At 37.6% G+C, this 10,233-nt stretch overlaps 1 protein-coding gene across 16 annotated transcripts in view; it reads left to right on the top strand.

The window, feature by feature from the left end:
- DZIP3 (DAZ interacting zinc finger protein 3) overlaps positions 1-10,233 on the top strand; it is a 120,762-nt gene that overhangs the window by 311 nt on the left and 110,218 nt on the right. The gene's annotated exons all lie outside the window — the stretch shown is intronic.

Genomic DNA, 10,233 nt, shown 5'->3' with positions numbered 1-10,233 from the left:
GGCCTGTTTTTAAAATCGCTTATTTGTCCACCGCTTCTACTGAGGAATGTTGGTTTCTCAGAGTAAACCTATGGCCTTTCGGATTCGGTGGCAAGTTGGTCATGCGCTTCTGATAGTCGCTGTCAATTTATTTGAGAAAGCTGGCCCAGGTGGCTCCTGTGCCGGGTGTTGCCCCGAAGGCTGTTCTTATTAGCGTCAGTTTTGTAAGTGAAGGTGTCTGTTTATTTGACGTGATTGAGTGTTTTATAAATCTTGATGTCTAAGGAAATGGCACTGTTTGCGGTTTTTGTTCAGAAATAGTATTATGCATGTAAATATCATGAAATGAGTCAGACTGGTTCTGGAGCTTTTTTGCTTAATGTATGCTATTGTTGAATGAAGCTTTAAAAGTCAGTTTGGAGGAAACTGTAAGAACTGGGTACACATCCTTTTTATTAAACCATTTGTCAGAAATTGTGTTTCGTCAATTCAAAGAAAGCCTATTTTGCGTCACTACATTTTTAAAGACAGGAATTATTTTTATATTAAAAAGCAATTTCATTCTGAAAGGTAAAAAAAAAATTGAAGCATAAATCATTGGGTAATTAATGTGTTTATGCATTTATTCATTCTGTAAACAATTATCGAGTGTATAAAGTGGGCTAATCCTGCTAGTTAGGGACCCTGCTGGGAAGGAATTAAATGTATTGGATAATAGTACATATAAAATTCACCAATTAGAGGCATCATGTGATTATGGTAACGAGTGGAGCTAGGCTGTTTGCTTACAAATCCTAGGTCTACCTTTTACGATGTGACCGTAGACGCATTCTCACTGTTGCGATCTCATCTTGAAGTAAAATCTAACAGTAGCACCTATTTCATAAGATTGCTCATTCAATAAATAGCTGGAGCCTACAGTGTGCTAGGCATTGGTATAAGCACTAGATTCGGTAAATAAAGTAAAAATCCTATTGTTATGAAACAAAAATCCTACCATTACATTCTGATGGGGGGTGGAAACAGTAAATAATAAGCACAGTAAGGAAAGGGAGATGGAGGAAAAGAGAATTACTCTTCTAGAGTAATGGTTTAAAAAAGAGAAATGGGAGGTCAGGATAGAGAAAGCATCATTTGAAAAATACTTGAAGAGTCGAAAAAGACCTGTGCTTTCTAAGGGGAAACATTTCTAGATAGAATAGCAAGGGGAAAGGCTTTGAAATGGAGCCTGATAATATAACGAAGCTTATATTATCAAGCCAAGCAAGGACCTTGCTATGGCTGGAGTAGAAAGCGAGGGTGAGAGAGAGTAGTAGAGATGAAGTCATGTCAGGTTATAAAATGAGCTAACCAATGAAGAACAGTTGTCTGGCATAATTATGTTCTCAGCAAGTGTCAGTTACATCTTAGGTCCTTGTCAATACAGTGATAACAGTTTGACAGCATTAGACTTTTCATTCATAATGATAAGTGCCTCACCATTGTCCCCATTTAGATCTGAGGTAAAGGGTCAAAGCTGTTTGCTCAAAGTGCTATCCTTTGAAATCTTGCATTTCAACTTGAGGAGTCACACACATTTTGCATCTCCATATTTATTTTAATGTAAAGTAACATCTTTCTAAGAAAATCTTCACCAAAAATTGAACTGTAAAAAGGTCTGACATCTTTTGTCAGAGATACTTGTGTATCCCAATATGAGAAACAGAGCCATACTTTTAAGACCCAAAAAGGGGAAAAGGAGGAGGAAATGGAGCTGGGTCCAGATGACTGAAGGCTGTACTAGCGTGATCTCTGGTTTCAAACTGGGTCCTGAAAGTTAGGTTAGTGTTTTAGATTGATTACTCTGAGGCTCTGAGGAAGATAAGCCCAGAAGTAGGGAGAATATTTATTTTACTGGAGTCTTTCCAAGGGATGGCTAAGATAATTGAAGTGGAGTTAGCAAAAAGGTGACAAATTTAAGAAATATATATGAAGTGAAATAGGACTCTGAATGATTTCAAATGGACGAATGAGAGGGATGAAACTAGAAGGGATTCCAAGTTTCTAGTCTGGCTGATAGAGAAGATATAGAAACTGCTGAGGTAGTCAATATTTTAAGTATTCACATTGTATTTTATGTTCAGTGAAATATTGTATAGCTTATCATGTAGTCTTGTACCATTCTCATTAAAAGAAAGAGAAGGGAGATAGGAAATATGAGTCAGGATGGAGAATTGCAATTTTAATTAGGGTGAAGTATTGATCAGTATTTGCTGCACACCAAATGACCTGAAAACTCAGTGGTTGAAACCGTGAAAGTTTCTTTCTTGGTCTGTGGGTTGACTGCAGTTAGTCTGATCAAGGCCTGACTTGGCTGAGTAGGTACTTCAGCTGTTTTCTAGGAAGGGGAGATATCCAGAACTCAAGCTCAGTTATGGTGAGGTATCTACTAGACATCTGGAAGCTGTTGAGTGGGCTGTTCAATATATTATTTGTAGTCATGGGAATGGTCAAGGCCAGAGATACAAATGTAGCCTCAAGCCTCATTTAGCCTCAAGACTAAATGACATGGGGTGAGTAGGATAGAAAAGACTGAACCCCAAAGAACTAAAATATTTAGAGGTTGGAGAGATGTGGAAAAACAAACAAAAACACTGAGAAGTAGTTGCCAGAGGACAGGGGACCTATGTTTACCCTGTGGTTGTCTGTAGGGATTCCTGTTACCTGTAGCATTTGGGCTGCTTTCAACTTGTGAAAGTGGACTCTAGGTCAACAGAGAAGAAAGTCTTTATCTGTATACAGGTTTCACTCTTTATTTCTGCCTTCAGAGGACTTGAAGTATGAGGAAGGATCAGTTTCTTTATTCTTTATATCAGTATTGAATGCTTGAAATATGCCAGGTACTAGGCACTGGGGATGTAGCAAGGGATTTAGAAAAAGAAAAAAAAAGTTGTGACTCTGTGGGACTTCCATGATGGAGCATGAGGCCAAGTCTAAACCTGAGAGATTATTCAATAGGCATAAACAGCAGGTAGGAAAAAAACCTATTGGCCCAGGTTCCAAAGATACAAGACAAAGAAATCAATGGTAGAAAATTGGCAGAGGTCTAGACATGAGGTCATTTGGATACTATGTCCCCAGTACGATTAAAGCAATTCAAATATGTACTGATAGTAAATTGATTTTAGCCTTTATACAGAGCCAGAAAACAGTCTGTACAGTTAATGTCAACTCTCATTTTTACCTTCTATCACAAAGCCAGGAAACCTAAATAAACCAAAATTATTCTCCATTTACAATTATTTTTCTTCCTGGTTTCTTTCCCAACCATATATGATTAAGCTAATCTGTAAATGACTTACCAAACCATAAAATTAACTTTCTCACTTTTCAAACAGTTCCTGATTTTATTTAATGTATATTTCACAGACTTCAACTCTAAGTTAAAAATACAAGGAATGGATAATTTGGGTAAATGTTTTGTCCTGCATTTTCACATCTAATTTCATATCCCCAAAACTTTTGATTTTTTTAAAAGTTGTATCCATTGTTTCTGAATATAATTTTATAGATAAGTAAACATGAAATGGCACACTTTTAAGTTAAGTTACAGTAATCATTTTTAATTATAACTAGTATTTGTTGAAAGCTTCTGTGCAGAGCAGTGTCTTCTGCATATCTCATTTAAAATTTTCTAGTCTTTTAGGAACTAGAAATTATCAAGATCATGAAAGGGGTATATATTTGTTTCCTGAATTAAAATGTGAAGTCATTTTCTGAAACGAGTTCAAAGTAGAGTATGCACACCTTAGATATGTGAAACTGACTATTACAGTGTGGGAACAAATAGAACTTTTGTTTTACTTATTTTAGTCTTACTCTTTATTTTATAGTAGTACTTAAAATAGCATTAATAGCATAAATGAGTTGCTAGTCATATGTTTTCATTGTATTTTCAGATTTGCTTCTTTAGAAGTATGTGATCCGAAAAATTGGAGGCTTCTCCAAAATCTTTAACCATGATGAAGGATAAAGTTGGATTTGGGTAGGGTCGTTGGTGATGGGAGAGTCAAGTATACATTGTATTCTCCATTCCCTGCTTGATCGTCATCTCTATATGGGTCATGTCTTAACAGTCTGTCATATCCTTTTTTTCCATTATTGTCTAACAACTGTAATGACAATGTAATATTTTTAAATGACTGAAAGTGTCCCACTTTTGGAGAGTTTGCTTAACAAATGCTCCTTCCAACAGTCCTAGCTGCATTTTTGAATAGCATGGTTTTCGCAGTGCTACCTGTAAGTAACCTGAAACTGATGGATTGTTTAATATTTGGATTTTTTTTCAGGTGAATTCTAACCTGTGCATATTTATAATAGATAAATTCCAAATATTTATAACATATATATATATTCTGCAAATTTGCTTGTGTAAGTTCAGGAATAAATGACTGAATAGATCTGAAGAGAATTAAATACCGGCTTCAGACAAGATGCTAATTTTGGCAAGGTTGTTCCCTATATTGGCAGGTTTGTAAGGATGGGGCATTGGGTGTGCATTGCTATTTTCTTGTGTCCTGGTGTGATCTGCCAGATAGTGCCAACAATGATCTTTGCTAAATAGCTAGAGCTGAGTAGTACCCTGATCTTTTGGGACAGATAATATCTTTGGTTTCTGATAGCTTTTGCAAAGATTTTCCAACCATCATCAATCAGTCTTGGAGTTTACTTAAGCAAACTATATATTTTTTCCTTGGGGGAAAATGATATTTTGGCTTCCCTTGTGTAGGTATGTTCATTTTGAGGCCTTGCCAAAGTGAAAGTCACTGTTGTGTCTTTGTGACCCTATGGACTGTAGCCCCCCAGGCTCCTCTGTCATGGAATTCTCCAGGCCAGAATACTGGAGTGGGTAGCCATTCCCTTCTCTAGATGATCTTCTAAACCCAGGGATTGAACCCAGGTCTCCAGCATTGTAATGGATTCTCTGTGTCTTGCAGATGTTCATTTTGAGTCTTTGCCAAGAACCTAAATAAATACAAAATGGAAGAAATAAATGGAAAATTAGAAAATCAAATAATCAGTATATTTTGGCCATTCTTCAGACAGCTAATAACAAATTAATTGTACAGTCTGTTATTCTTTGAGTTTAAAATGATGTCTTTAGCCCTTCTTGTTTACTATCTCACAGGTGAGAGTGCTGAAGCCATAAAACTCCTGCTTTACTATTTCCATAGCCACCAAGAATGACTGTTTCTATTTGACTAGCAGACATAGATTAATAATAGTTAAAATTTTGGTTCGAAGAAACTCCCATAAAAATATCTTGAGTTATTCCTGGAAATTGTCCTCTTCATAGTTTTTTCAGCCTTGGAGTGGTTATTGTACTGTATGTGGCCAGAACATCTCATCTCCACTTACAGGAGTGTTTTAGAATTCATTTGGTAAAGTCTAGCAGAAGTGATAACTAGCATTGTCAGAATTTGCTTTAGTAACAGACCTGAAATACATTTACTCCAGTGCTGAAATAGAAACCCAGCTTTGTAAAGTAGCTTTCAAAATTTGACCAAGTTGCATGTTCAGGATTGTTTATTGCAGCATTGTTTATAATACCAAAAAAAAAAAAAACCCACATACAAACACAAACTGGATACAATTGAAGTATTTATCAGTAGTGGTCTGGTAAATAGATTCATTTATACAATGGCATATCATGCAGTTTAAAGAATATGGCAGATTCATATGTGTTGATATGAAAACTACAAGGTGCCAAATATATGCGGATTAAACTGCCAGTTGTTATCATGTAGGATATACTTGAAAAATGTTTTTGACCCATTTTCTTAAGTCTCATTACTATTCCTTTTCATATAATAGCTTTTCTCCAAGGTAGATAATTGGAAGGAAAGTGAACTGATTTTGCCATAAATTTAAATGAAATTAAATAAAGATGATGATAGTAACAAATACAGTCCTTACTAAGTTCAGTTACATGTTTTAAAGCATTTACTCTTTGCAACCACCCTGTGAATCATGGATCAACTTTTCCCCTATTTTTCAGATAAGGAAACTAAAGTACAGAGATGTTCATTCCACTTAAGGTTTCATGGTTAATACATGTTGAAGCTGACTTGTATACTCCTGTAAACTGGCTTCAATGTCTCTTCTGCTCTTAGCTACGAATCCTGTGCAACCTCTCGACTTTTCATACTGCTGGAAACTAAATGAGATACTTTATAATTTCTCCTTCTTGTAGACAAATGACTTGTTGTGTTTATACGTGATACCTGAGTCCAGAAGATCCCCTGGAATAGGAAAAGGCAACCCTCTCCAGTATTCTTGCCTGGAGAATTCCATGGACAGAAGAGCCTAGCAGGCTACATTCCATGGGGTGATAAAGAGTCAGACGTGGCTCAGCACACACACACATACATGATAACTAATCACAGGATTTTTTTTTAATTGCTGAGAACAATCTATGTTCATTTAGTTAGTCTTTTCATTTTAATTCATTTAATTAGGTAGTTTCTGAGCTATGGGCAATTTTGTCCCCGAAGGACATCTGGCAGTGTTTGGTGATGTTTTTGATTGCTACAGTGGGGCTCAGAGGTGAGAGAGAGTTGCTACTGTCATATACTGGCTAGCTAGGCATGTTTCTGAACATCCTAAAAATGCATAGGACAACTTCTCATAACCAAGATTTACCCAGCCCAATATTTTTTTTTTCAAGCTAGTAGCATTAAGAAAAATGAACTTTATTTTTACTGCTTTTTTTACACTGTTCTTATGCACTTTTCCCACCTGGCAATGTGTTATCTGTAAGTGCCACAACTGACCAGGCTAGCAAATTCATGGGACCATAGGACATCCACCCATACATTGAAATGTAAACTTGTTGGCCAGGTGGAGCCTCTAACTTGGTCAAGTAACAGAGTTAAGTGGATTTAAGTGGATATAAAGACAGTGTAAGTATATACAGTTTAAGGAGTTTACAGTGCTACAAGGTAAATGTTTAAATGAATGATTAAAAGATTATAAACAATAGTTGTGCCTACTTTGATGTGAATAGCAAAGCTTTAAAAATAGGGAAAGGAAACTCTTAAATTTAAAAAAGCTTGTTATAATTCCATGAGAGAAAAAGTGGAACTGGAAGTTCAGAAAGGGGGAACAGTAAAAAAGATATTTTGCTGCCTCAAGATATGGATGGCAATACCTTATTTTCAACCAGTAAAGCAACATGCAGATAAAATCATTTTGGTTAGTGGATAAAGGTGTACTTTAGATCAACACTGAACTTTAGCTTGCCCTGTGGTCAGCCACCCAGAACTGAATAGTTCCTGTTGGAAGGGCAGTTCCTCAGTTCCATAAAGACAGAGTAAATGTTTCATTTCCTGCTGACAAGGAAAGTCTATTGAAATGAATATACATGGGGAAGCTGGATTCACCCTTTCCCCATATTAACCCTGATTTTATAAGTTTCCTTTAGCCCCTTCTAGAATAGTGAGAACTTTTGATTATTTCAGAAGTACACTGGTAACTTTACAGGCTGGCTGCTTCCTTTCTGTTGCTAGGCATTTATACCTTCCTTCCCAGGAAGGGCTGTAAAGTGCTGCTGCTGCTGGTGTTGCCTGTGGGGCTTGCCACATGGCAGCTCAGCTCCTGGGAAATGATGGGATTAATGATCAATTCTCCTGGAAAACCTTTCACCATAGAAATTAAGAAGAGGTGGCAAGAATACACAGAACTATCTATACAAAAAAGTCTTCATGACTCAGATAACCACAATGGTGTGATCACTCATCAAGAGCCAGACATCCTGGAATGTGAAGTCAAGTGGGCCTTAGGAAGCATCACTACGAACAAAGCTAGTGGGGGTGATGGCATTCTAGTTGAGCTATTTCAAATCCTAAAAGATGATGCTGTGAAAGTGCTCGACTCAATATGCCAGCAAATCTGGAAAACCGCAGTGGCCACAGGACTGGAAAAGGTCAGTTTTCATTCCAATCCCAAAGAAAGGCAATGCTAAAGAATGCTCAAACTACTGCACAATTGCACTCATCTCACACATTAGCAAGGTAATGCTAAAAATTCTCCAAGCCAGGCTTCAACAGTACATGAGCTGTAAACTTCCAAATGTTCAAAGTGGATTTAGAAAAGGCAGAGGAACCAGAGATCAAATTGCCAGTGTCCACTGGATCATCGAAAAAGCAAGAGAGTTCCAGAAAAACATCTACTTCTGCTTTATTGACTATGCCAAAGCCTTTAATTGTGTGGATCATAACTAACTGTGGAAAATTCTGAAAGAGATGGGAATACCAGACCACCTGACCTGCCTCCTGAGAAATCTGTATGCAGGTCAAGAAGCCACAGTTAGAACTGGACATGGAACAACAGACTGGGTCTTAATCAGAAAAGGAGTATATCAAACATCAAGGCTGTATATTGTCACCCTACTTATTATATGCAGAGTGCATCATGTGAAATGCCAGGCTGGATGAAGCACAAGCTGAAATCAAGATTGCTAGAAGAAATATCAATAACCTCAGATATGCAGATGACACCACCCTTATGGCAGAAAGCAAAGAAGAACTAAAGAGCCTCTTGATGAAAGTGAAAGAGGAGAGTGAGAAAGTTGGCTTAAAACTCAGCATTCAGAAAACTTAAGATCATGGCATCTGGTCCCATCACTTCATGGCAAATTGATGGGGAAACAATGGAAATGGTGAGAGACTATCTTTGGGGCTCCAAAATCACTGCAGATGGTGACTGCAGCCATGAAATTAAAAGATGTTTGCTCCTTAGAAGAAAAGCTACAGCCAACCTAGACAGCATATTAAAAAGCAGAAACATTACTTTGCCAACAAATGTCCATCTAGTCAAAGCTATGGTTTTTCCAGTAGTCATGTATGAATGTGAGAGTTGGACTATAAAGAAAGCTGAGTGCTGAAGAATTGATGCTTTTGAACTGTGGTGTTAGAGATGACTCTTGAGAGTCCCTTGGACTCCAAGGAGACCCAACCAGTCCATCCTAAAGGAAATCAGTCCTGAGTATTCATTGGAAGGATTGATGCTGAAGCTGAAACTCCAACACTTTGGCCACCTGATATGAAGAACCAACTCATTTGAAAAGACCCTGATGCTGGCAAAGATTGAAGGCGGGAGGAGAAGGGGATGACAGAGGATGAGATGGTTGGATGGCATCACCTACGTGGTGGACATGAGTTTGAGTAGTCTCCGGGAGTTGGTGAAGGGACAGGGATGCCTGGCGTGCTGCAGTCCATGGGGTCGCAAAGAGTCGGACATGACTGAGCAACTGAACTAAACTGAAAGACCCTGTCTCCTGGAAAACCTTTCACCACAGAGATTGATATCAGGTTGTATTTTAAAGCAGGCTGAAACAAAGCCATTAGCCTTTTAAAACTCTTAATTTAGGATCCAAATACATTTTAATTTATTGATTAATTTTATAATGTTTTCTTTTTCAAACTGAATAGCTTAGTAGAGGCCGTCCATTCTCTCTGCCTTATTGCCAGAGGATTTTCCTCCTTTTCAGCCTCACTGTGATCTATGCAAACAGCTACTAACTGAAGGAGAGCTTACCAGAAAGGGGAATATCCAGGCCTGAGCTTTTAAATTCAGAAAATGAGAGGATTATTTTTTCTGGGAAAGGTATACTTTGTATGCTCTGGCTATGAAATAATGTTAGTTTTTTTTTTGGAAATTAAAATAACAGGGAAGTTAAAGAAACCATTGGAGAAGGCAGTGGCAACCCACTCCAGTAATCTTCCCTGGAAAATCCCATGGGAGGACCCTGCTAGGCTGTAGTCCATGGGGTCGCTAAGAGTTGAACACAACTGAGTGGCTTCACTTTCATTTTTCACTTTCATGCTTTGGAGAAGGAAATGGCAACCCACTCCAGTGTTCTTGCCTGGAGAATCCCAGAAACAGGGGAGCCTGGTGGGCTGTCATCTATGGGGTTGCACAGAGTTGAACATGACTGAAGTGACTTAGCAGCAGCAGCAGTAAAGAAACCATAAAATCAGTTTGATCACAGTCCTACAATTTTCAAAGCCATGTCCTTTTCTGTACAGCTTTATTAAGAGATAAAGCAGATCTGAGTTTGTGTGAAAGAATAGCAAGTTTTACCCAACCTTTCTCTGCTTCATTATTGGCTTTGGTTTATATCTTTGTATTTAAATAGAGAATGCAAATTTTAATAGGCATATGACTTTGTATACAGAGTTTTTGAAATAAGACTAAAAGTACAAAATAATATAT

The sequence above is a fragment of the Oryx dammah genome, unplaced genomic scaffold (genome assembly GCF_014754425.2).
Source record: "Oryx dammah isolate SB20612 unplaced genomic scaffold, SCBI_Odam_1.1 HiC_scaffold_2, whole genome shotgun sequence".
NCBI lineage: Eukaryota > Metazoa > Chordata > Mammalia > Artiodactyla > Bovidae > Oryx > Oryx dammah.
Note: the sequence above shows the minus strand (reverse complement) of the source record. Positions and strands in the feature narration are given on the sequence as shown.